This window comes from Bos indicus x Bos taurus, chromosome 4, assembly GCF_003369695.1.
Source record: "Bos indicus x Bos taurus breed Angus x Brahman F1 hybrid chromosome 4, Bos_hybrid_MaternalHap_v2.0, whole genome shotgun sequence".
Taxonomy (NCBI): Eukaryota; Metazoa; Chordata; class Mammalia; order Artiodactyla; family Bovidae; genus Bos; species Bos indicus x Bos taurus.
In genome coordinates this window covers 119,041,011-119,048,219 of record NC_040079.1, presented here as the reverse complement: position 1 = coordinate 119,048,219, position 7,209 = coordinate 119,041,011, and positions in this window count along the sequence as shown.

Here is a 7,209-nt window from a genome sequence, read left to right as displayed (position 1 = left end):
CATCAAAACAAATAACCCACTCAAAAAATGGGCAGAAGGCCTGAATAGACATTTTTCTAAAGAGGACATACAGATGGTCAAAACACACATGAAAAGATGTTCAACACTGTTAATTATTCAGTTCAGTTCAGTTCAGTCGCTTAGTCATGCCACTCTTTGCAACCCCATGAATCGCAGCACACCAGGCCTCCCTGTCCATCACCAACTCCCAGAGTTCACTCAGACTCACATCCATTGAGTCAGTGATGCCATCCAGTCATCTCGTCCTCTGTCACCCCCTTCTCCTCCTGCCCCCAATCCCTCTCAGCATCAGAGTCTTTTCCAATGAGTCAACTCTTCTCATGAGGTGACCAAAGTACTGGAGTTTCAGCTTTAACATCATTCCCTCCAAAGAAATCCCAGGGCTGATATCCTTCAGAATGGACTGGTTGGATGTCCCTGCAGTCCAAGGGACTCTCAAGAGTCTTCTCCAACACCACAGTTCAAAAGCATCAATTCTTCAGTGTTCAGCTTTCTTCACAGTCCAACTCTCACATCCATACATGACCACAGGAAAAACCATAGCCCTGATTAGACGAAACTTTGTTGGGAAAGTAATGTCTCTGCTTTTGAATATGCTATCTAGGTTGGTCATAACTTTCCTTCCAAGGAGTAAGCGTCTTTTAATTTCATGGCTGCAGTCACCATCTGCAGTGATTTTGGAGCCCCCAAAAATAAAGTCTGACACTGTTTCCACTGTTTCCCCATCTATTTCCCATGAAGTGATGGGACTGGATGCCATGATCTTCGTTTTCTGAATGTTGAGCTTTAAGCCAACTTTTTCACTCTCCTCTTTCACTTTCATCAAGAGGCTTTTTAGATCCTCTTCACTTTCTGCCATAAGGGTGGTGTCATCTGCATATCTGAGGTTATTGATATTTCTCCTGGCAATCTTGATTCCAGCTTGTGTTTCTTCCAGTCCAGCGTTTCTCATGATGTACTCTACATATAAGTTAAATAAGCAGGGTGACAATATACAGCCTTGATGTACTACTTTTCCTATATGGAACCAGTCTGTTGTTCCATGTCCAGTTCTAACTGTTGCTTCCTGACCTGCATACAGATTTCTCAAGAGGCAGGTCAGATGGTCTGGTATTCCCACGTCTTTCAGAATTTTCCACAGTTTATTTTGATCCACACAGTCAATAAAGCAGAAATAGATGTTCTTCTGGAACTCTCTTGCTTTTTCCATGATCCAGCAGATGTTGGCAATTTGATCTCTGGTTCCTCTGCCTTTTCTAAAACCAGCTTGAACATCAGGAAGTTCACAGTTCACATATTCCTGAAGCCTGGCTTGGAGAATTTTGAGCATTACTTTACTAGCATGTGAGATGAGTGCAATTGTGCGGTAGTTTGAGCATTCTTTGGCATTGCCTTTCTTTGGAATTGGAATGAAAACTGACCTTTTCCATTCCTGTGGCCACTGCTGAGTTTTCCAAATTTGCTGGCATATTGAGTGCAGCACTTTCACAGCATCATCTTTCAGGATTTTAAATATGTCAATTGGAATCTGCTAGTTATTAGAGAAATGCAAATCAAAACTACAATGAGATATCACCTCATACAGAATGGCTAGCATCAAAAAATCCACAAACAACAAATGCTGGAGAGAAGGGATCCCTCCTGCACTGTTGGTGGGAATGTACATTGGTACATCCACTATGGAGAGCAGTATGGAGGTTCCTTACAAAAACTAAAAATAGAGCTATTATATGAGCCTGCAAGCCCACTCCTGGGTATATATAGAGATAAACATGGCCTGAAAATATATATGGACCCCAATATATAGGAGGTGCATATATATGCACCCCAAGTCTTTTTCCCAGTTCATTGCAGCACTGTTTACAATAACCAAGACAACTATAGGAACAACCTAAATGTCCATTGACAGAGGAATGGATAAAGAAGATATGGTACATGTATATAATACAATATTAATCAACCATCAAAAAGAATGAAATAAGGCCATGGATCCATGTTGCAGCAACATGAATGGACCTAGAAAATATCATACTGAGTGAAGTAAGTCAGACAGAGAAGGAAAAATATCATATGACATACCTTACTTGTGGAATCTAAAATGAAATGATACAAATGAACTGCTTTCAAAACAGAAAGAAACTCACATTCTTAGAAAATGAAATGATGGTTGCTGGGGAAAAGGGATAGTTAAGGCGTTTTGGAAAGTCATGTACACACTGCTATATTTAAAATGGATAACCAACAAATACCTATCATATATCACATAGAACTCTGCTCAATGTTACATGCCAGCCTGAATGGGAGGGGGATTTTGGGGAAAATGGATACGTGTATATGTGTGGCTGAGTTCCTTAACTGTTCACCTGATATTATCACAATATTGTTAATTGACTGCACCCCACACAAAATGTTTTTGGTGTTAAAAAAATTATATTAAAAAAAATTCTGAGGATCTAGTGTACAGCCCAATGAGTATTGTTAATAGCATGGCCTTGTATAATGAAAATTGCTGGGAGTAGGTGTTAAGCATTCTCACACCAGAAAAAGAAAAAAAAAAAAGAGTTAGGTATGTAACTATGTAAGTGATAAATGTACAGATTATGTTGATCATGGTTAATTACTCTACCATGTATGCATATGTTAATTCATTACATTATAAAATTTAAATAAATACAACTATATGTATTAATTATTCTTCAATAAAGTTAAGAATAAAACAAACTAAAGGAAACCAAGAAATTGCCAAAATTTAAAGGAATGTTTCTTTTTCTAGAGCACTCTATATCTAAAAAGATAAAGAGCAGAAAAGGAATTTCTTAAAATGAGTTTGGAATCATTAATACTTTAATGTAGAATTCTATTTTGAAATATAGATGTTTAAGACTTTTGCCCAATGACTTTTGCTTTTCTAATTTTTCAAGATTAGTAGCACAAAATAATGGTAAAATATAAAGTGCACTTAACTATTATAAGTAACACATTCTGAATTCCAGTCCCACAAGCCAATTAATGTCAAGAGCTTTGTCTAATATCTTTGACCAAGTTTTCTCTCAGTGATACTCATGATTTCTATGCCATATGACATTCCTCTGACTCTGCATTTCTGATAAGCTACTAGTCTGCTGTCAGGCTGCTGGCTCATGGCCCAGGCCTTAGGATCAAGACCTTTGAAGTGTCTGTCCTCACATACCATCATCATATCCTCTGGGGAATTTGTGACTCCCATGTTCGTTAACTTTCTTTTCTGTATATTGTAAAGATCTATACCTTGGCATTCCAAATTTGGCTATAAAATATTTAATTTTTCTAAAAGCATAATAAAGAAGCCCAATTATGTCTGTTTCAAGCTCAATGCCTGTCTAGTCAGATGTAGACAAGTACTAAATACGTAAAATTGATTTTACCTTGCATTTTGAAAACTTCCCAATGTTAACTGTTATGGACTGAACGTTTGTGTCCTCCAAAATACATAAATAAAGGCTCTAGCTCCAAATGTGATTTTATTTGGAGATACGGCCTTTGGGAAGAAATATTGGATAAATGAGGTCATAAGGACCTTGATCCAACAGCGTAGGTGTCCTTTTAGGAAAAGGAAAAGCACCAAAGCTCTCTCTCTCTGCTCTCTAGCCCCAAGGATAGACCCAGAGGCTACACAGGAAATGGCTGCTGTCCTATAAGCCAGGAAGACTAGTACCTTAGCATGCTGCATCCTGACCTATGACTTCCTGTCTCCAGAACTATGAGAGCATAAATTTCTCTTGGTCTGTGATATTTCTCATGGCAGCACGAGCAGAATAAGGCAGAGACTCCCTTGGTGATCCCCCTAAAGCTACTCTTCTAATGTCCTTTTTACCCTACTAAAACCTTCTGTAAATAAATTGTGTATAGGTGGGTGGAGGTATAAATTATGAGTTTGAGATTAGCATATGCACATAACTATATATAAAATAGAAAACCAACAAAGACCCATAATATAAGGGAACTAAACTGAATATTTTGTAAAAGCCTATAAGTGAAGAGAGGGCTTCCCTGGTGGCTCAGTGGTAAAGAGCCCACCTGCCAGTACAGGGGATGTGGTTTTGATCACTAGATTGGGTTTAATCCTCTGGAGAAGGAAATGGCAATCTTCTCCGATATTCTTGCCTGGGAAATCCCATGGACAAAGGAGCCTGGTAGGTTGCAATCCATGGGGTCACAGAGTCAAACATGTCTCAGCAACTATACAACAACAAATAAGGAAAGAGCCCTGAAGACAAAGCATATATATAACTGGATCACTGTACTTCTGAACTAACAGATTGTGCAAATTAACTATACATCAATTAAAAAAAAGAAAAAATATATAAAACTAAAACGTCTGAATAAAACATTGACTTTGCTTAATTAAAAAATAGACTATCCATGGCTTTGAGTGAATGTAAACAAATTTATTACCTTTTTCATGGATATCTCCTTAGGCTTTTATTCTTTTTTCTTTAATTGTGGATTAGAATGTTCTCTTTTGGTAGGTAGATAGCATTTTTGCAAATATGTAATATTATTCACCTATAGTTATCAAATTCTTTTTATCTTCAAGACATTGTGGCTGCAAAATCTCAGATATCTCATTTAATCCTTCAACAACTATTTGAGGCAGACATTATTTTTATCTCTGCTAGAGAAGAATAAACTCATGTTTAGGGATTTAAATTATATACTAAATCTACTTAGTTAACAAATAAACAGAGATATACCTAGAAATTTCCCCATGTTCTTCATTACCTTTGTTCAGATGAGTTATATGTTCTACTTGGGAAGCAGGTCTCTGGAGAAGTTCTTGCAGCTTTGACACAACTTGGAGAAATGTCAGTCTTATTCTAAACACAACAACTCTATTCCACAAGGAAGTGAATAATTTATCTGTCTAGAAATGCATCCTTCTGCCCAAGCTTACTCCTAGAAAGGACCAAAGCCATTTGCTAAAAAGAAGGAGAGAATAGGCAGAAAATGCAAATTTAATAGAGTTGATATTAGAGGGACATATTACTGATCTATTAACTTATTTGTATTTACTATTATTATACTTAGTGTACTTCCCTGGTGGCTCAGAGAGTAAAGCGTTTGTCTACAATGCGGGAGACCCAGGTTCAAGCCCTGGGTTGGGAAGATCCCTGGAGAAGGAAATGGCAATCCACTCCAGTAGTATTGCCTGGAAAATCCCATGGACAGAGGAGACTGGTAGGCTATAGTCTATGGGATCGCAAAGAGTCGGACACAACTGAGCAACTTCTCTTCCCCTTTCCCTTTCCCCTTATTATTATACTTGTTAAATATTTATTATAAGGTTATTTATGTATAAGATGACTATAATTTACTGCCTAAAATAGAATCCTTTTGAGAAAGAAATGATACTAAAAATAAAATCATAAAATTTTATATTTATTTATTGAGTAATGAATAGTTTTATTATATGGCTGAATTTGTAAAATACTTTTTATAATACCATAAAAATAGTGTATCTCTCTGTATGTTTCAGCAAAAGTGAAAAATTATGTCTATATATTTGTTAGCTGAACATTCAAAGTAACATATGCAGAATATTTATTTCTGGTATACTTTACCATCACATATTTTAGTTTCTTAACCATATTTCTCTAATATTATGTTACTTATATTTTGAAGTATGTATACTTTCTCTATATGCTGAAAGCTCAGCTTTTCTTTTTTTTCACTTCACTTTTATTTTTTATGTATTTTTTAAAAATTTTACAATATTGTATTGGTTTTGCCATACATCAACATACATCCACCCACGGGTGTACACCTGTTCCCCATCCTGAACCCCTCTCCCACCTCCCTCCCCATACCATCCATTGGGTCATCCCAGTGCATCAGCCTCAAGCTTCCTGTATCCTGCATCAAACTTGAACTGGCGATTCGTTTCTTATATGATATTATAATATGTTTTAATGCCATTCTCCCAAATCATACCCCCCCACCCACAAAGTCCAAAAGACTGTTCTGTACATCTGTGTCTCTTTTGCTGTCTCGCATACAGGGTTGTCATTACCATCTTTCTAAATACCATATATATGTGTTAGTATACTGTATTGGTGTTTTTCTTTCTGTCTTACTTCACTCTGTATAATAGGCTCCAGTTTCATCCACCTCATTAGAACTGATTCAAATGCATTCTTTTTAATGGCTGAGTATACTCCATTGTGTATACGTACCACAGCTTTCTTATCCATTCATCTGCTGATGGACATCTAGGTTGCTTCCATGTCCTGGCTATTATAAACAGTGCTGCAATGAACATTGGGGTACACATGTCTCTTTCAATTCTGGTTTCCTCAGTGTGTATGCCCAGCAGTGGGATTGCTGGGTCAAATGGCAGTTCTATTTTCATTCTATTTTTTTTTTTTTTAAGGAATCTCCACACTGTTCTCCACAGTGGCTGCAGTAGTTTGCCTTCCCACCAACAGTATAAGAGGGTTCCCTTTTCTCCACAACCTCTCCAGCATTTATTGCATGTAGACTTTTTGATCACAGACATTCTGATTGGCATGAAATGGTACCTCATTGTGGTTTTGATTTGCATGTCTCTGATAATGAGTGATGTTGAGCATCTTTTCATGTGTTTGTTAGCCATCTGTATGTCTTCTTTGGAGAAATGTCTGTTTAGTTCTTTGGCCCATTTTTTGATTGGGTCATTTATTTTTCTGGAATTGACCTGCAGGAGTTGCTTGCATATTTTTGAGATTAGTTGTTTGTCAGTTGCTTCACTTGCTATTATTTTCTCTCATTCTGAAGGCTGTCTTTTCACCTTGCTTATGGTTTCTTTTGTTGTGCAGAAGCTTTTAATTTTAATTAGATCCCATTTGTTTATTTTTGCTTTTATTTCCAATATTTTGACAGGGGGGTCATAGAGGATCCTGCTGTGATGTATGTCAGAGACTGTTTTGCCTATGTTCTCCTCTAAGAGTTTTATAGTTTCTGGTCTTATGTTTAGATCTTTAATACATTTTGAGTTTATTTCTGTGTATGGTGTTAGAAAGTGTTCTAGTTTCATTCTTTTACAAGAGGTTGACCAGTTTTCCCAGCACCACTTGTTAAAGACATTGTCTGTATATTCTTGCCTCCTTTGTCAAAGATAAGGTGTCCATAGGTGTGTGGGTTTATCTCTGGGCTTTCTATTTTGTTCCATTG